Source organism: Ranitomeya imitator, chromosome 4 (assembly GCF_032444005.1).
Source record: "Ranitomeya imitator isolate aRanImi1 chromosome 4, aRanImi1.pri, whole genome shotgun sequence".
Lineage (NCBI taxonomy): Eukaryota > Metazoa > Chordata > Amphibia > Anura > Dendrobatidae > Ranitomeya > Ranitomeya imitator.
The window spans coordinates 635,396,242-635,417,622 of NC_091285.1; the positions used below are offsets into that span (position 1 = coordinate 635,396,242).

The window sequence follows — 21,381 nt, forward strand, 5'->3', positions numbered from 1 at the left end:
CAGTAGATGGGCTACTGACAGCAGATGGAACCACCCTGCCTTGAAAAGCCATTCTTGTCGGGGTCTGTCTATCAAGTGAAAAGACACACTGATTACCTATGAAACTCCTAAGTCGCTAGAGGCCGCTATGGCTTTTGCCATACATATTGTTAGACCTGTGATGACTCTGCCCTCCATTTCCAAGAGCAGAGAGGTCTCCTGTGTGCCCTGATGAATCAATGCAGTTAGGGTGGGCCTTCCTCATTATGGTTCTGTTGCGGTTTGCTGCAAGACAGGGTTATGTTTCTTCTGTGGTCAAGAGGGTCCTTTTATTGGGGTCTGTCCTTCTGTTTCTAAGAACAAAAAAAAGTCAGAAAACTTCTGACCCCAGGTTGTGTGGGGGGTTACAACCTGGGCATATATATATCCTCCACATGCACATTTCAGTTTATCTTACCTGCAGAGGTGGTTTTTGGTACAAAAACTGAGATTATATCTTTCCTCTTGGATAGTGGGGCGGAAGCCAATATAGTGGATGCTCGGTTCGCCCAGACGCATAGGCTCTCCTGTAGCATGCTGGCGAAGTCCATCTTCATATTTGCAATTGATTCTGTACCTCTTGGTCAGGGGAGTTTCACTCAGGTAGTGCATAATGTAAACTTGCGCATAGGTGCTCTCCAGAAGGAGCTCCTTTCTTGCTATGCCTTAGAAAGTCTCCCTACACCTTGGTAATGCACAATCCTGTGGTTGAATGGCAGACCAGGGAAATTGTTAGGTGTAGGGTTGAGCGACTTTTACTTTTTTAGGGTCGAGTTGGGTTTCGCGAAACCCGACTATCTCAAAAGTCGAGTCGAGTGAAATCGGCCGATTATGGCGAAAAGTCGGGGATCGACCGAAACACGAAACCCAATGCAAAGTCAATGGGTAATTTTTTCTCTCTCTCTCTCTCTCTCTCTCCTCCGTCCCTGAACAGAAAAGCTGGTGTTACACATTGCAAATCGCTACAGCGCACAAGCGACAAGATGGCGATAGGCGTCCACGCCCCTAAGACCTATGTCATCACTCTGCCCACGCTCCTTCATTGGCTGAAAAAATGGCGCCAAGCGCGTCATACGAAACGCGACTTTGGCGCGAAGATCGCCGACCGCATGGCCGATCCCACACTAGTATCGGGTCGGGTTTCATGAAACCCGACTTTGCCAAAAGTCGGCGACTTTTGAATTTGTCCGATCCGTTTCGCTCAAGCCTAGTTAGGTGGAGTGATTTCTGTAAGAATAATTGCCTGAGTACTATTATCTCTTACGTCTCCACTAAAACTGTACCCTCTTTTCTGTATGATTTTGTGGGTGTATTCTTGGAAAAGGGGAGCTAAGAACTGCCTCCCCATCGTGCATATGATTGCCCCGTTAACTTACTCCCATGAGCAAAACTGTCCAAGACCAGATTATATAACCTTTCTGATTCTGAAAGGCAGGCAAGGAAAGATTACATCTCTGAGAGTGTTGCTAAGGGACACATTAAGGCCATGTTCACACAGTGCGTTTTTTACCGCGGAACCGCGGCGGTTTTGCCGCTGCGGTTCCGCAGCTGTTTTCCATGCAGGGTACAGTACACTGTACCCTATGGAAAACAGGACACACTGTGCACATGGTCCGGAAATTGTAAAAAAAAAGACGCGCTGAATAGCTCCCGGAAAAAAGAAGGAGCATGTCAATTCTTTTTCCGGAGCCGCTGCGGTTCTGCACCCATAGACCTCCATTGTGAGGTCCAAACCGCAGTAAAACCCGCAGATCAAAAATATATCTGCGGGTTTTACTGCGGTTTGATGTGCAGAACCGCTGCAGCAGGAAGTGCGGGGAGCGGGCGGAAGTGCGTGGGCGGAGTGTGGCTGCCCCCCCGTGTTCCGATCCCGCCCCCCCGTGCTCCGATGCCCCCCCCCCAGTGCTCCGATGCCCCCCCCAGTGCTCTGATGCCCCCCCCGTGCCCTAATCTCCCCCCCTTATACTCACCCGGCGTCCCGGTGTCCGTCCGGCCGTCTTCTCCCTGGGCGCCGCCATCTTGCAAAATGGCGGGCGCATGCGCAGTGCGCCCGCCGAATCTGCCGGCCGGCAGATTCGTTTCAAAGTGCATTTTGATCACTGAGATATAACCTATCTCAGTGATCAAAATAAAAAAATAGTAAATGACACCCCCCCCCCTTTGTCACCCCCATAGGTAGGGACAATAAAAAAAATAAAGAATTTTTTTTTTTTTTTTTTCACTAAGGTTAGAATAGGGGTAGGGTTAGGGTTAGGGGTAGGGTTAGGGGTAGGGTTAGGGGTAGGGTTAGGGGTAGGGTTAGGGGTAGGGGTAGGGTTAGGGGTAGGGGTAGGGTTAGGGTATTTTCAGCCATTTTAACCCTAAAAAAATTCCTAGAAAACACACAGACTCTGGCTAGAAAACTGCATCAAAAAAACGCATCAAAAAACGCATCAAAAACGGACCAAAAAAGGACCAAAAAAAGGACCTGCGTTTTCTGCCAAGAGCTGCAGTTTTTTAAAAAACAGTCAGGAAAAAAAAAGGATGGAAATCCTGAACGTGTGAACATACCCTAAACCTTCCTCTTCTTCTGTGGTGGCAGGGTTTTTCTTAGTTAAGAAGAAATATGGGGGAAGTCTGGGTCCCGGTTTAGATTTCTACTAGTTGAATCGAATTATCATCCGAGACCCTTATCCTCTCCCAGTCATTCCTGATTTATTTAAATCAGATTGTTGCTGCTAAATTGTTCTCCAAGTTGGTATCTCAGGGGGGCCTACAATCTGATTAGAATCAGAGAGGGTGATGAGTGGAAAATGGCCTTTAACACTCCTGAAGGGCATTATGAAAACCTTGTCGTGCCTAATAGCATGACTAATGCTCCTGCTGTTTTTCAGCATTTTTTCAATGACATTTGTCATCATCTGGTGGGCAGATATGTATCTTACCTTGATGATATTTTGATCTACTCGCCAGATCTCAAGACACATGAGGTACACGTCAGGCAGGTGTTACAGATACTAAAGGTACCGTCACACTTAGCGACGCTGCAGCGATACCGACAACGATACCGACAACGTCGCTGTTTGGTCGCTGGAGAGCTGTCACACAGACCGCTCTCCAGCGACCAACGATGCCGGTAACCATGGTAAACATCGGGTAACTAAGCGCAGGGCCGCGCTTAGTAACCCGATGTTTACCCTGGTTACCATCCTAAAAGTAAAAAAAACAAACACTACATACTTACCTACAGCCGTCTGTCCTCCAGCGCTGTGCTCTGCACTCCTCCTGTACTGTCTGTATGAGCACAGCGGCCGGAAAGCAGAGCGGTGACGTCACCGCTCTGCTTTCCGGCTGACCGACGCTCACAGCCAGAGCAGGAGGAGTGCAGAGCACAGCGCTGGAGGACAGACAGCTGTAGGTAAGTATGTAGTGTTTGTTTTTTTTACTTTTAGGATGGTAACCAGGGTAAACATCGGGTTACTAAGCGCAGCCCTGCGCTTAGTTACCCGATGTTTACCCTGGTTACCAGTGAAGACATCGCTGAATCGGTGTCACACACGCCGATTCAGCGATGTCTGCGGGGAGTCCAGCGACGAAATAAAGTTCTGGACTTTCTTCTTCGACCAGCGACAGCACAGCAGGGGCCTGATCGCTGCTGCCTGTCACACTGGACGATATCGCTAGCGAGGACGCTGCAACGTCACGGATCGCTAGCGATATCGTCTAGTGTGACGGTACCTTTAGGGATAATAAACTATGCCAAACTGGAAAAATGTGTATTCGCTGTCAATTTTGGGGCTTCTTGGTGTCCTCTGTGGGTTTCCGGATGGACCCAGACAAGGTCCGGAAATTTCTGGAATGGGATCTTCCGAAAAATCTTAAACCTTACAACACTTCCTGGGGTTTGCCAAATACTACAGGAAGTTTATTCTGAACTTTTTATCAATTATGAAATTTCTCACTAATAGGACAAAGAAAGATACGGACTTCTCAAGGCGGTCCGACCTTGCCCGAAGGGCATTTTCTTCAAGGAAGAGACGCTTTGCCACTGCTCCTGTACTCGCACATCCCAATGTCTACCAACCGTTTATTGTTTAAGTTGATGCATCTGAGGTGAGGGTCGGGACTATGTTATCTTAAGGGCCATCTCCTAGTAAGTGGCATCCATGTGCTTTTTTCTTAAAAAAAAAAATTATCACCTGCCGAAAAGAACTATGATATTGGCAGTAGAACACTTTTGCACATCAAGTTGACTTTTGAGGAGTGGCATCATTTTTTTGGAGAGAGCAGTGCACCCAGTCACTGTGATTACAGATGCTAAAAATTAGCTCTACCTCGAATGGGATTTTTCAGCTGCCTATTGTATTAAAATTACACATCTTTAGGAAAATTAGCATGCAAGACTTTATACAGTTAGATATTATAAGCATAATGACATTTGATTATATATAATGGGGTTATTACAACATTGAGGAGCTATTTTGCTGTAATAGGCCATCATTCAGGGGCTGGCACAGTTTAATCAAGTGATAAGAGGTTGAGAAGATGTTCTGTGTTTGGGCGCTGTAATAGTACAGTAAGGAAACAAAGGGAGCTGATTAACTGTATAGAGTATGGGTTAATGGGCATTAATTGAAAACCCTGCACATTGCTAATATAAGCCTTGTAAAGTTTAAATGAGAAAAAGAAGCAGTTGTGGATCGCCCCCACGTAAGGGCAATGGTGTACTCGGTACCGGGTCCTTCAGTTCCCTCAGCTGGGATGTCACGGTGGCCCGACCCGGACCGTGGCACTATGAGGGGCACCCAATGAAAGTGTAGAGTTTGTAGAAAACGGTAGTGTTCGTGACGCCACCTGTGGTATTCGGTCAGGGTGAACGACGCTGCTTAGGGGTCCGCTGGGGTGATGGAATGGCAGCTAGATGGTATACCTTCCCACAGGTGAAGTATATACCCAGGGCTTCCCAGAAGTGTAGATGGTGATGGTGGGTGTTGCAAGGCGTGGTGAATAACGAGGACACAATGGGTGCAGTCTCTTTACCTTTACTGAAGGCTTCAGCATCCACAGTCCAGGGTGTCAGATGACGGGGTAGGCAGAGTCCAGCCAGTCTGATGGCAATTCCAGAGTCCCCCTATCCAGGTGGAAATCAGTAGCCTTCCCCTTGTGCACAGTAACGTAGTAGGTCCCTACGTGCATTAGCTCCCATAGGGTCCTCACTCTTGTTACTCTTCTCTCTGTCCCCCAGATGGATAGGACAAACCTGTATGACGGTGGTGGCCTGAGGCTATTTTATAGGGACCCTAGCGTCGCCCCTCCTCTGCGTTGCCACCTTGTCTGCTTAGGTTCTTACGTCGGGCAGCCAACTTGGAATTGACTGTCCTGCCGGTCTCTGAAGTAAAGCGTAGAGTCTATTACTCCCTCGGTGTTCTGGCTACCGGATCTGCGCTCAGTGGGAGGCAGCCTGCTCCTAGCTGGTCTCCCACTGGTGTTTTACTCCTGTTGCTACAACTTCTGTGCTCACTCACTACGGCACACTTCTTTTCTTGTCCGTTCTTAGGAGGCTGCCGCATGGGTTGCAGGTGCAGCTCCATGTCCTTCTTTCCTTTCCTGGGCTGAGCCCAGTCTACTCCTCTCCTCCTACCCCTTACTCCTACTCCTCTTACTGACTGACTTCCTTACCAAACCCCCCAATTTTACCCAAGTGTGAGGAGTGGCCTAATAGATAGAACCTTTTGCTCCCCCTGGTGGCCGGCATGTGAAGTGTGTGTGTGGCTGTGATACCTGGCAGGGTGAACTCCTTTGGTGCCATCAGACATAACATCGCTCCCCCGGTGGAAGAACGACATTACTGCAACGACCAGGACTCTGGGGCGCTGCAGTTACACTAAGTTCTATCACTGGGCTCTGGTGTGGCTGTACCGACAGCCCCAACCCTCAAGATTACCAAAGGTAGACTTAGACTCAGCTTACAGAGATCGACCTAGTAATCTGTAATAGATCACTTAGGGCGCAAAGACTGCCATAGCTGTCTTGTCAGGGCAAATCCTGTTTACGCTGGACAATGCACCAATGAGAACATTGGTCTTTTGCGCTGCACAAAGCATCAGTTCGCTCAAGGAGCGTTTTGCTTGTTCATCATGTGATTGGCAGTCTCTTTGCGCTAAAAGAATATTGTGAACCAAGCGTTTTTTTTAGAATGCCCATTCACCATTGTCTTTAAGTGTAAATGCAGCTTAAAATAGTAGATGAATGCCAGACTATGCCGCAGGGTCAGCTGACCATTTTAATGTGTATGGTGGTATCTGACCGTTGCAAAAGTCAGGAGATTGAAAAGTCACATGTCGAATTTTGGCAAGTCATCGCTTTTTCCTTTAGGGTAAGTTCACACTAGGCAGTTTTCCAGCGTTTTTTGTTGTCAGGAAACTGCAGAAAAAAAAGTTTTTCTGGTGGTTTTTTTTGTGTTTTTTTGCGGCAGTTTTGTCATGCTAGATTTGTCTCTTGTGCATGCTGATAAAGTTTAGTGTAAAAAAGATGTCCTTTTCCTTACAATCAGGTTATGGCACAAAGAATGCAGCAAAATATATCTGTTTTTGGTGCGTTTTTCACCATTTTTTCACCACAAATTCAAGTCAATGGGTGAAAAACCCTGGTGGTATGTGCAGACATTTAGCAGTTAGCAGCGCTGCCGGCTATTGAACGCAGGTGAATCCACGTGTGTTCATTGAACCGTCCGGAATCACAGCGTTCAATACATTGTATGGGTAAAATTTATCTAGCGGAGACTCGCATTTCTGCAAGATAAATAGATATGCTGCGGTCTGGAAAGACGTGCCTCATGTCAGCCTCTGCGAGTGAGGCGCGGGCATCTGTGCACTAATAGTGGGCATGGGATTTCTTGAAATCTCATCCACTATGCTGTAACATCTGCACGCTGCGGGTTGGACGCTGCGCAAGTATGCAGCGTCCAATCCACAGCATTTACTGACCTTTGTGCACGTACCGTGAAAGAAGTGACATGCTCTGTGTTCAAAAAACAATGCCAAGCTCAAAATACTGATGAAAAAAACAGTGTGTGCACGAGATTTCTGAAAGAAATCTCATAGGCTTTGCTGGTAGTGTAATAATCAGCTGAAAATTAGCATACAAAAAGCATTAAAAAAAACAGCAGCAAAAACGCCCAGTGTGAACTTAGCATTAAAGGGAACCTGTCACCTGAATTTGGCGGGCCCTTTTTTCGGTCCGATGGGCGGTGTTTTCGGGTCTTTTATTCACCCCTTCCTTTCCCGCTGGCCGCAATATTGTCGAAGTTGATTCGCTTTCCTCCGTAGAACACGCGTGCGCAAGGCAATCTTGCTTTGCGCATGCGCAGTATGCTTTGCCCAACTGCGGGCAAAGCCGAAAAGCATTAGTGCACATGCGCCGGCGCACTATGTCCCGGAACACAACAAAATACTTCTGGGACATAGTGCGAGCAACAAGTACACTCGCTCATCACTAGGCCCTATCTCTATTATCCAAAAGCGGATTTAAATCCAATTCACCGCACGAAGAGATCCATAAGAGTTAAAAATAACATATCTTTATTGGTAATACAATATAAAAACACACATAAAAGACAAGACTTGATATACAAATAACAAAGTGTCCTATGGGGGAAGAGGCATTACCGCACTGGCCGCAAAATATATCACAAAAATCAATCAATATCCCAGATAAATAGACGAATGTAACCACTGCTAAGGCTGCCACTTGATAACGTGGTGGGAAGACTGTAAACAATACTGATGGCTACGGTACAGTTCAGGGTGGGAAAATGCAAGGTGGAGCCCTAATGCCCCATGTGCAAATGCAATAACCTTGTCCACATACCATACACTGTGCTATACAACCAGAATACCCCACAATCACTGATACAGCAAGCACAAAAGTCAGCGGAGTGGAAATATTACCTGATGGTGCCGTGTGCCTCGATTCCCCCGTGCGCCCCGACGCGCGTTTCGCCCAAGCTTCTTCTATCTCTGCCTAAGGCCAGGTTCAGGTGGTCATATTTTCGGTCAGTGAGCTGTCCATGTGCTCCATGGACAGCACACTTCTACAATAATAACCAGCATTCCTGTGCAGACCAATGATTTTTCACATGGACCCAATGGCCTACATAAAAAAAATATTGTATCCGCCACTATTCTGGATGTCAACAACCAGCAGCGCCTGTGTTTGTCCTCTGTGCAATTGAGAACATGGAGCCGGTCACGTCTGCAGTTTGGAGATGCATCTGGCTTGAGCTTTAGTATGGTTGTCTGAACCCAGCCTAAATCTGCTCTCTATTATCAGGTAAGTGACATGCTGCAGCAATGCTGTCAATCACCAGTGGAAGGCTGAGTTAGACTGAGAATGGAGCTCTCATTTCCTGTTAATTACGGAACTGTACAAAAGCGTTGACAACGACGTCAGCACTGATTGGGTGCTGGACTCTACTGTAAAGAAGTGATGCTACAATCTAACACATTGATTGCAAAAAATTTCTAGCTCATCACCAAAGAGACAGTTCATGTGACTTGCACATGGCCATCAGCGTAAGTTAAATCTGTTTTTCTATAAGTTGAAGAGTCATTAGCCATTGGCGCCTTCTTTTTATCACTTTCATCCTGTACTTTGCTGCTTATGAGCCAAATATTTGTAATGTTACTTGACGTTTTATGTATTTGTATTGAATAAACTTTACTTTCTTTGTTCCTTTGCTGTTTTTGAAGGCAATGTCCAATGAAATTAGAGTAGATGTGCCTAAGTGACAGCACCTTATTATTACACTAAGTCTAAAGTTTCAATTATCAGCTTTGCATGGATACAATCTAAAACCCCTGGCAAAAATTATGGAATCACCGGCCTTGGAGGATGTTCATTCAGTTGCTTAATTTTGTTGAAAAAAAGCAGATCACAGACATGGCGCAAAACTAAAGTAATTTCAAATGGCAACTTTCTGGCTTTAATAAACACAAAGAAATCAAGAACAAAAATGTGGTAGTAATGGTTACTTTTTTTAACCAAGCATAGGGGACAAATTATGGAATCACTCAATTCTGAAGAAAAAAATATGGAATCACCCTGTAAATTTTCATAACCAAAACTAACACCTGCATCAAATTAGATCTGCTCTTTAGTCTGCATCTAAAAAAGAGTGAGAGCTTGGAGAGCTGTTGCACCAAGTGGACTGACATGAGATGTCAATTGAAACAAAGGGAAGGATTATCAAGTTCTTAAAAGAGGGTAAATCATCGCGCAATGTTGAAAAGATGTTGGCTGTTCACAGTCAGCTGTGTCTAAAATCTGGACCAAATACAAACAACATGGGAAGGTTGTTAAAGGCAAACATACTGGTAGACCAAGGAAGACCTCAAAGCATCAAGACCGAAAACTTAAAGCAATATGTCTCCAAAACAGGAAATGCACAACAAACAAATGAGGAACGAATGGGTGGAAACTGGAGTCAACGTCTGTGACCAAACTGTAAGAAACCACTTAAAGGAAATAGGATTTACATACAGAAAAGCTAAACGAAAGCCATCATTAACACCTAAACAGAAAAAAACAAGGTTACAATGGGCTAAGGAAAAGCAATCATAGACGGTGGATGACTGGATGAAAGTCATATTCAGTGATGAATCGCGAATCTGCATTGGGCAAGGTGATGATGCTGGAACTTTTGTTTGGTGCCATTCCAATGAGATTTATAAAGATGACTGCCTGAAGAGAACATGCAAATTTCCACAGTCATTGATGATATGGGGCTGCACGTCAGGTAAGGGCACTGGGGAGATGGCTGTCATTACATCTTCAATAAATGCACAAGTTTATCTTGATATTTTGGACACTTTTCTTATCCCATCAATTGAAAGGATGTTTGGGGATGATTAAATCATTTTTCAAGATGATAATGCATCCTGCCATAGAGCAAAAACTGTGAAAATATTCTTTGAAAAAAGACACATAAGATCAATGTCATGGCCTGCAAATAGTCCGGATCTCAATCCAATTGAAAATCTTTGGTGGAAGATGAAGAAAATGTTCCATGACAAGGCTCCAACCTGCAAAGCTGATCTGGCAACAGCAATCAAAGAAAGTTGGAGCTAGATTGATGAAGAGTACTGTGACACTCATTAAGTCCATGCCTCAGAAACTGTAAGCTGTTATAAAAGCCAGAGGTGGTGCAACAAAATACTAGTGATGTTTTGGAGTGTTTTCTTGTTTGTTTTTCATGATTCCATAATTTTTTCCTCAGAATTAGGTGATTCCATAATTTTTCCCCTATGCTTGGTTAAAAAAAGGAACCATTACTGACTACCAGGGCCGGACAGGCCATTGGGCAGTTCTGGCAAATGCCAGAAGGGCCGGTGCCAGTAGTGGGCCACGGCACGCTGACTCACCCTTCCCCCCCCCCAGCGCCGCCGCTGCTGCATGCAACTATACCGGCGTCTATGATGCTGATACAGTTGAATGCAATGATGGAGGAGCTCCCTTTCCCATCATTCACCGCTCTGCCTCTGACACTGCGGGTGCGCGCGCACTCACTGTGTCCCAGGCAGTGCAGCAGCAGCCGCCGAGACAGAAACAAGGAGCACCGCGGACACGAGGGGAGGTGAGGAGTGTTTTTTTTTTTACTGGACTGTCAGGCCATTCTAGGGGGGGAGGAGAGATGTGGGCTCTGCTGTATACTACTATGTGGGCTGTGCTATATACTACTGTGTGGGCTCTGCTGTATGCTACTATGTGGGCTGTGCTATAAACTACTATATGGGCAGTGCTGTATACTACTGTGTGGGCTCTGCTGTATACTACTATGTGGGCTCTGCTGTATACTACTATGTGGGCTGTGCTATATACTACTATGTGGGCTCTGCTGTATACTACTTTGTGGGCATGCTGAATACTACTATGTGGGCAGTGCTGTATACTACTATGTGGGCAGTGCTGTATACTACTATGTGGGCTGTGCTATATACTACTGTGTGGGCTCTGCTGTATGCTACTATGTGGGCTGTGCTATAAACTACTATATGGGCAGTGCTGTATACTACTGTGTGGGCTCTGCTGTATACTACTATGTGGGCTCTGCTGTATACTACTATGTGGGCTGTGCTATATACTACTATGTGGGCTCTGCTGTATACTACTTTGTGGGCATGCTGTATACTACTATGTGGGCAGTGCTGTATACTACTATGTGGGCAGTGCTGTATACTACTATGTGGGCTGTGCTGTATACTGCTACATGGGCTGTGTTATCTGCTATGCGGGTTGTGCTATATACTATGGGGGGTATATTATATTCTATGGGGGAGGCCGTGTTATATACTATGTGGCTGTTATATACTATTGTGGGGGTATATTATATTCTATGGGGGAGGTTGTGTTATACTATGGGGGGCTGCATTATATTCTATGGGGGCTACATTATATATTATGGGGAGGTGGGCTGTATTATATTCTATGGGGTGGCTGCATTATACTCTGGGGTGGCTGCATTATATTCTGTAGGGTGGTGGCTGCATTATAATATATGTGGGCTGCATTATACTGTATCGAGGATTATGGGGAATACATTATACTATATGAAGACCTATGGGGTGCATTATACTATGGGAAGTGAATTGTACTACATAGATGACTATGGCGGTGCATTATACTATATGGAGCACTATGAGGAGTGTATTATGCTATATGGAGGACTATGAGATGTGTATTATACTATATGGAGGACTGAGCAGTGTATTTTAATATATGGAGGACTATAGGGAGTGTATTATACTAAACAAGTAAATTGCTGCATATTCAGATTGTTTTTGCTGGAAGAAAAATCATTGTTCTCAGCAGCACATCGCTGTTGTAAACTGTAGATGTGCTGCTGATAACATGATACTGTATGGGGATCGGTTAGTGATCTGTTAGTGATCGTTCTGTCCCATCATTATTCTTTCTCAGACGGTGGAAAGAGGCCGGGAAACAAGTGTTGAACAACTTCAGTATTGTCGATCAAACTCATTTAGCGGCCTGAACCCAGCGCTTGTAAATACAACCGAAATGCTTTGTGTGAAGTGCAATATGTTAGCATTTTGGGCCCTATTTTAAACTTTGCCTAGGGCCCCACTTTGCCTAAAACAGGCCCCGCCTACAAGTGTACAAAGATATTATAGTCACCATGTGACAAGTGGGCCTGTGTAACTTCAAATGCCAGGGCTGAATTTTAGTCCCAGTCCGGCCATTACTGACTACCACATTTTTTGTTCTTGATTTCTTTTAGTGTTTCTTAAAGCCAGAAAGTTACCTTCGAAATGACTTTAGTTTTGTGCCAGGTCTGTGATCTGCTTTTTTTCTACAAGATTAAACAACTGAATGAACATCCTCCAAGGCCAGTGATTCCATAATTTTTGCCGGGGGTTGTAAATCAGAATCAATCAGCCAGAAAATAGGGTCACATAGGAAAATTATCAAGTACTTTCTGATAGCGAGAGGTCTAAGGGTACATTTTCATTGGCCAATTATGAGGAATGATAGTTCCTAGGAACACTAATGTCTAATAATGGGTGTATGTAAACAGGTTGCCAATCACCCAACGAATGAGCAAAATGTTCGTCAGGTGAAATGGTTTGTAAACTTGCTTAAAAGTCATTGTTCTCAGTAGCACATCATCTCGTGTAAATAGAAGCTGTGCTGACGAGAACAATAAAAGTCTAAGCTCACAAAACAATTGTAAGTGCTGTTGTTCTGTCTAAAAAGGCTATTAAATTACCTCTAATCGGCATATATGTAGTTATTAGGCAGTCGTTAAATGGCCGGTGCAATTGTACCTTTAAAAATGGCAGATACCTCACTCACAACAGATGTTAATGAAGTACCTGGTTACATTTCCTCTTCATTTGCAATACAGACTAGATCCAGTAAAACTTGACCACAGTTTATCCTCAATATCTTTTTCACCCATGTCAATCTTATTGAAGTCACAGATGATTTTCATAGTCTAGCTAATATAATTTTGGCTCTGCAGGGCAATGATCCCTGAATTTTTAGTACAGTCACGGAATCAGAATAATTCTGGGGGAGAAAAAGATTAGGTACCTGCTAAGCCTTCAAGAAGTTGTCCAGGCTTTGGGTACAAGTTTGCAATCACTCTGTGTGACTGCAGACTTCTGAATCCTCATAGTATGCACAGTGCGTGCTGTTAGAACTCTGGTGTTGGGAGTGGGCAGTCATGTGACGGCAAGTGTGGGCGATTTGCATACTTCCGACCCCATTCCGAGTAGACGTGTCCGGCCTCAATGAATATACTTGTGTTGAATGAGGTTGTGCATATCTAGTTGACACTTGACCACATGTATGGAAATGCTGATGGCACCAGAGAATCATGACAGTTCAGGCACTGGGTGCTGTGAAGATTCAAAGTCTACAGACCTGTACTCCAAGCCTGGACATCCCCTTTAACCCCCCCAAACAAAGTAGACTAATGTCTGTCACACCCACTGATATTCATTTGCTCGGCCAACACGCCAATGTGTATGGGGACGCTGTCTGTTGGAGGTCATGTTGATCACTATGCTCCCAGAGATAAGCTGCCTACTGAGATGTCTGTTTGGGCTCTCTGATAGTGAAAACAGGATAAAACGAGACAACAAGGGCAATAGATTTTATCCGGTAGTAAAGTACCGGTGAAGGAAAAGGTAACTTCCCACCTTTTTGGGGTTGTGAAACCCATATTCAAGGAATGGAAGTAAGAAACTGCTTCAGCAGCACCCTCAGGACAGGAAAACCTGCCATGTTAGCATTTGTGTTATGTTTGCTAATGACAGGTGTTATGAAGGCAATCCAGAAACACAGTGTGCTTAGCGATCAGAGTGCACACAGTGATCTGACAAATACCCAAAAATACAAGAACGAGCTCTGAGACGTGGAAACTCTGTAGACTGCACACCTGATCCTATCCTAAACACAACTAAAAGCGGCTGTGGATTGCGCCTAACAACTACCTAGGCAACTCGGCACAGCCTAAGAAACTAGCTAGCCTGAAGATAGAAAAATAGGCCTGACTTGCCCCAGAGAAATTCCCCAAAGGAAAAGGCAGCCCCCCACATATAATGACTGTGAGTAAGATGAAAAGACAAAACGTAGGGATGAAATAGATTCAGCAAAGTGGGGCCCGATATTCTAGGACAGAGCGAGGACAGTAAAGCGAACTTTGCAGTCTACAAAAAACCCTAAAGCAAAACCACGCAAAGGGGGCAAAAAAAAACCCATCGTGCCGAACTAACGGCACGGCGGTACACCCTTTGCGTCTCAGAGCTTCCAGCAAAACAAAAGACAAGCTGGACAGAAAAAAAGCAACAAAAAAAACAAAAGGCACTTAGCTATACAGAGCAGCAGGTCACAGGAACAATCAGGAGAAGCTCAGATCCAACACTGAAACATTGACAAGGAGCAAGGATAGCAGCATCAGGCGGAGTTAAGTAATGAAGCAGTTAACGAGCTCACCAGAACATCTGAGGGAGGAAGCTCAGAAGCTGCAGTACCACTTGTGACCACAGGAGTGAATTCAGCCACAGAATTCACAACAGTACCCCCCCCCTTGAGGAGGGGTCACCGAACCCTCACCAGAGCCCCCAGGCCGACCAGGATGAGCCGCATGAAAGGCACGAACAAGATCGGAAGCATGAACATCAGAGGCAAAAACCCAGGAATTATCTTCCTGAGCATAACCCTTCCATTTAACCAGATACTGGAGTTTCCGTCTAGAAACACGAGAATCCAAAATCTTCTCCACAATATACTCCAATTCCCCCTCCACCAAAACCGGGGCAGGAGGCTCAACAGATGGAACCATAGGTGCCACGTATCTCCGCAACAACGACCTATGGAATACATTATGTATGGAAAAGGAGTCTGGGAGGGTCAAACGAAAAGACACAGGATTGAGAACCTCAGAAATCCTATACGGACCAATAAAACGAGGTTTAAATTTAGGAGAGGAAACCTTCATAGGAATATGACGAGAAGATAACCAAACCAGATCCCCAACACGAAGTCGGGGACCCACACGGCGTCTGCGATTAGCGAAAAGTTGAGCTTTCTCCTGGGACAAGATCAAATTGTCCACTACCTGAGTCCAGATCTGCTGCAACCTATCCACCACAGAATCCACACCAGGACAGTCCGAAGACTCAACCTGTCCTGAAGAGAAACGAGGATGGAACCCAGAATTGCAAAAAAATGGAGAAACCAAGGTAGCCGAGCTGGCCTGATTATTAAGGGCGAACTCAGCCAACGGCAAAAAGGACACCCAATCATCCTGGTCTGCAGAAACAAAACATCTCAGATATGTTTCCAAGGTCTGATTGGTTCGTTCGGTCTGGCCATTAGTCTGAGGATGGAAAGCCGAGGAAAAGGATAGGTCAATGCCCATCCTACCACAAAAGGCTCGCCAAAACCTTGAAACAAACTGGGAACCTCTGTCAGAAACAATATTCTCAGGAATGCCATGCAACCGAACCACATGCTGAAAGAACAAAGGTACCAAATCAGAGGAGGAAGGCAATTTAGCCAAGGGCACCAGATGGACCATTTTAGAAAAGCGATCACAGACCACCCAAATGACTGACATCTTTTGAGAAACGGGAAGGTCAGAAATGAAATCCATCGAAATATGTGTCCAAGGCCTCTTTGGGACCGGCAAGGGCAAAAGCAACCCACTGGCACGAGAACAGCAGGGCTTAGCCCTAGCACAAATCCCACAGGACTGCACAAAAGTACGTACATCCCGTGACAGAGATGGCCACCAGAAGGATCTAGCCACTAACTCTCTGGTACCAAAGATTCCAGGATGACCAGCCAACACCGAACAATGAAGTTCAGAGATAATTTATTAGTCCACCTATCAGGGACGAACAGTTTCTCTGCTGGACAACGATCAGGTTTATTCGCCTGAAATTTTTGCAGCACCCGCCGCAAATCAGGGGAGATGGCAGACACAATGACTCCTTCCTTGAGGATACCCGCTGGCTCAGATAAACCCGGAGAGTCGGGCACAAAACTCCTAGACAGAGCATCCGCCTTCACATTTTTAGAGCCCGGAAGGTACGAAATCACAAAGTCGAAGCGGGCAAAAAATAACGACCAACGGGCCTGTCTAGGATTCAAGCGCTTGGCAGACTCGAGATAAGTCAAGTTCTTATGATCAGTCAATACCACCACGCGATGCTTAGCTCCTTCAAGCCAATGACGCCACTCCTCGAATGCCCACTTCATGGCCAGCAACTCTCGATTGCCCACATCATAATTACGCTCAGCGGGCGAAAACTTCCTGGAAAAGAAAGCACATGGTTTCATCACTGAGCAATCAGAACCTCTCTGTGACAAAACCGCCCCTGCTCCAATCTCAGAAGCATCAACCTCGACCTGGAACGGAAGAGAAACATCTGGCTGACACAACACAGGGGCAGAACAAAAACGACGCTTCAACTCCTGAAAAGCTTCCACAGCAGCAGAAGACCAATTAACCAAATCAGCACCCTTCTTGGTCAAATCGGTCAATGGTTTGGCAATGCTAGAAAAATTACAGATGAAGCGACGATAAAAATTAGCAAAGCCCAGGAACTTTTGCAGACTTTTCAGAGATGTCGGCTGAATCCAATCCTGGATGGCTTGGACCTTAACTGGATCCATCTCGATAGTAGAAGGGGTAAAGATGAACCCTAAAAATGAAACTTTCTGCACACCGAAGAGACACTTTGATCCCTTCACAAACAAAGAGTTAGCACGCAGGACCTGAAAAACCATTCTGACCTGCTTCACATGAGACTCCCAATCATCTGAGAAGATCAAAATGTCATCCAAGTAAACAATCAGGAATTTATCCAGATACTCACGGAAGATGTCATGCATAAAAGACTGAAACACAGATGGAGCATTGGCAAGTCCGAACGGCATCACTAGATACTCAAAATGACCCTCGGGCGTATTGAATGCAGTTTTCCATTCATCTCCTTGCCTGATTCTCACCAGATTATATGCACCACAAAGATCTATCTTAGTGAACCAACTAGCCCCCTTAATCCGAGCAAACATGTCAGATAACAATGGCAAGGGATACTGAAATTTAACAGTGATCTTATTAAGAAGGCGGTAATCAATACACGGTCTCAGCGAACCATCCTTCTTGGCTACAAAGAAGAACCCTGCTCCCAGTGGTGATGACGATGGGCGAATATGTCCCTTCTCCAGGGATTCCTTCACATAACTGCGCATAGCGGCGTGTTCGGGCACGGATAAATTAAATAATCGACCTTTAGGGAATTTACTACCAGGAATCAAATTGATAGCACAATCACAATCCCTATGCGGAGGTAGAGCATCGGACTTGGGCTCTTCAAATACATCCTGATAATCAGACAAGAACTCTGGGACCTCAGAAGGGGTGGATGACGAAATCGACAAAAATGGAACATCACCATGTACCCCCTGACAACCCCAGCTGGATACCGACATGGAATTCCAATCCAATACTGGATTATGGGTTTGTAGCCATGGCAACCCCAACACGACCACATCATGCAGATTATGCAACACCAGAAAGCGAATAACTTCCTGATGTGCAGGAGCCATGCACATGGTCAACTGGGCCCAGTATTGAGGTTTATTCTTGGCCAAAGGTGTAGCATCAATTCCTCTCAATGGAATAGGACACCGCAAAGGCTCCAAGAAAAACCCACAACGTTTAGCATAATCCAAATCCATCAGATTCAGGGCAGCGCCCGAATCCACAAACGCCATGACAGAAAATGACGACAAAGAGCATATCAAGGTAATGGACAGAAGGAATTTGGACTGTACAGTACCAATGACGGCAGACCTAGCGGACCGCTTAGTGCGCTTAGGACAATCAGAAATAGCATGAGTGGAATCACCACAGTAGAAACACAGACCATTCAGACGTCTGTATTCCTGCCGTTCAACTCTAGTCATAGTCCTACCGCACTGCATAGGCTCAGGTTTAACCTCAGGCAGTACCGCCAAATGGTGCACAGATTTACGCTCGCGCAAGCGTCGACCGATCTGAATGGCCAAAGACAAAGACTCATTCAAACCAGCAGGCATAGGAAATCCCACCATGACATCCTTAAGAGCCTCAGAGAGACCCTTTCTGAACAAAGCTGCCAGCGAAGATTCATTCCACTGAGTGAGTACTGACCATTTCCTAAATTTCTGACAATATACTTCTATATCATCCTGACCCTGGCACAAAGCCAGCAAATTTTTCTCAGCCTGATCCACTGAATTAGGCTCATCGTACAGCAATCCGAGCGCCAGGAAAAACGCATCGACACTACTCAATGCAGGGTCTCCTGGCGCAAGAGAAAATGCCCAGTCTTGAGGGTCGCCGCGCAAAAAAGAAATAATAATCAAAACCTGTTGAATAGGATTACCAGAAGAATGAGGTTTCAAGGCCAGAAATAGCTTACAATTATTTTTGAAACTTAGAAACTTAGTTCTATCTCCAAAAAACAAATCAGGAATAGGAATTCTTGGTTCTAACATAGATTTCTGATCAATAGTATCTTGAATTTTTTGTACATTTATAACGAGATTATCCATTGAAGAGCACAGACCCTGAATATCCATGTCCACACCTGTGTCCAGAATCACCCAAATGTCTAGGGGAAAAAAAAAAGTGAACACAGAGCAGGAAAAAAAAAAAAAAAAAAAAAAATGATGTCAGAACTTTTTCTTTCCCTTTATTGAGAATCATTAGTTTGGGCTCCTTGTACTGTTATGTTTGCTAATGACAGGTGTTATGAAGGCAATCCAGAAACACAGTGTGCTTAGCGATCAGAGCGCACACAGTGATCTGACAAATACCCAAAAATACAAGAACGAGCTCTGATACGTGGAAACTCTGTAGACTGCACACCTGATCCTATCCTAAACACAACTAAAAGCGGCTGTGGATTGCGCCTAACAACTACCTAGGCAACTCGGCACAGCCTAAGAAACTAGCTAGCCTGAAGATAGAAAAATAGGCCTGACTTGCCCCAGAGAAATTCCCCAAAGGAAAAGGCAGCCCCCCACATATAATGACTGTGAGTAAGATGAAAAGACAAAACGTAGGGATGAAATAGATTCAGCAAAGTGGGGCCCGATATTCTAGGACAGAGCGAGGACAGTAAAGCGAACTTTGCAGTCTACAAAAAACCCTAAAGCAAAACCACGCAAAGGGGGCAAAAAAAAACCCACCGTGCCGAACTAACGGCACGGCGGTACACCCTTTGCGTCTCAGAGCTTCCAGCAAAACAAAAGACAAGCTGGACAGAAAAAAAGCAACAAAAAAAACAAAAGGCACTTAGCTATACAGAGCAGCAGGTCACAGGAACAATCAGGAGAAGCTCAGATCCAACACTGAAACATTGACAAGGAGCAAGGATAGCAGCATCAGGCGGAGTTAAGTAATGAAGCAGTTAACGAGCTCACCAGAACACCTGAGGGAGGAAGCTCAGAAGCTGCAGTACCACTTGTGACCACAGGAGTGAATTCAGCCACAGAATTCACAACACATTTGTTTGGATGATGTAGGAACAATAAAGCAATTTAATCTCATTGCATTTCGAAGTTGGCCTAACTTCATCAGGAGCACCACAGTTAACTCCTGATGAAGAACTTATTCCAACTTCGAAACGCGCTGAGAATAAACCTCTATTATTCCTACGTCAACATGTGTGTATCCTTAATGGAATATCTCCCCTGCAGCGCAGATCACTCCTACCCTCCAAACAATAGTGACCACAGGAACAATCGTTCCACCTATATGGGCGAGACGGTTGAGATTGCTGTCAGTCAAAAGGTCAGCCGAAGCATTGTTTGGCCCACAGAAGTTCAATATTTACGTAGACCTTTATACCTTTCTCCTCATTGAAAGTACATTAATGCAGGGTGGATCTAAGGGTACATGTTAAAGATGGAGTCTGAAAGAAGAGCTGTCAGGTATATAATATGTTTGGACACCTTAATACAGTGTGAATTAATTAAACTGTAGTGAATGACTTATTTGCATGATAAAATAACATTTACCCTATTGCTTTGGTGTTCATGTTGTTGCAATTGTTGGTGTAGGCTCCTCAAGTATAGGATCCAGACACCAATATCAGCCAATTCTTGTTACACTTTTCCTCTTTTAAGAGGTTGTACAGAATTACAAAAATTTTGCTACTTTTTTCTGTAAACTGCGCCGTATCTTGTATTGCAGTTCAGCCCCAAACACGTGACCACCACATGTATATGACCTATTAATATGGGCATACAGGTGATAGAAATGTTACACTAGTCCTACCTGTATGTCTCATACTAATGGTCTTGTTGCTGAGAAATCTTATATTCTGTCTTTATGTTAATGATTTCTTCCATGCTCCTGGTCGTGCGGTGCCTGGAAGAAATCCCTGCCTCCTGTCCTCATTGTAATACTTAACCCCTCCCATCAGCGTCATTTACGGTCCCAAAATCCTGCACTCCCTCAAAAATCCATACCCCATCCTCCCTTCTGTGGGCGCTGCATTCAGGGAACTTCTCTAGGCGCTGACGACTTCTGCTCCAGTGACCTCCGGTATGCGCACCGATAAGGTGCTCTCCCAACTTCCTCCCTGCATAGTCATCGCCATGTACAGATGGTTCCTAGCGATCACTGTGCAGGGAGGAAGTGGGGAGAGCATATTTGCAGCGCGCGCACAGGAGGTTACAGTGATTCGCCTGCACAGAAGATTCCTGAATGCAGTGCCCCAAGAAGGGAGGATGAGGTATGGATTTGAGGGAGTGCAGGGGCAGGATTCCGAGGCTGTAATGGACACTGATGGGAGGAGGTAAGTATTACAATAACAGGAAGGGCCACCACATGCCCCAGAGCCTGGAAGAAATCATTAACAAGAAAGGATATAACATTTCTCAGCATCAAGACTAGTGATGAGCGAATATACTCGTTATTCGAGATTTCCCAAGCACGCTCGGGTGACCTCCGAGTATTTTTTTAGTGCTCGGAGATTTAGTTTTCATCACCGCAACTGAATGATTTACATCTGTTAGCCAGCATAAGTACATGTGGGGGTTGCCTGGTTGCTAGGGAATGCCCACATGTAATCAAGCTGGCTAATAGCTGTAAATCAATTTAGCTGCAGTAAAGAAAACTAAATCTCCGAGCACTAAAAAATACTCGGAGGACCCCCGAGCATGCTCGGGAAATCTCGAGAAACGAATATATTCGCTCATCACTATTAATATGAGGCATAAAGGTATGACTACTGTAACATTACTATTACCTGTATGCCCATATTAATAGGTCATATAGGTCCAGGGGGAGACAGA

At 45.1% G+C, this 21,381-nt stretch overlaps 1 protein-coding gene across 2 annotated transcripts in view; it reads right to left on the reverse strand.

Annotated features, from left to right (window-relative positions):
* The window catches only part of PRR36 (proline rich 36), a 90,051-nt gene that overhangs the window by 45,908 nt on the left and 22,762 nt on the right, over positions 1-21,381 (reverse strand). The gene's annotated exons all lie outside the window — the stretch shown is intronic.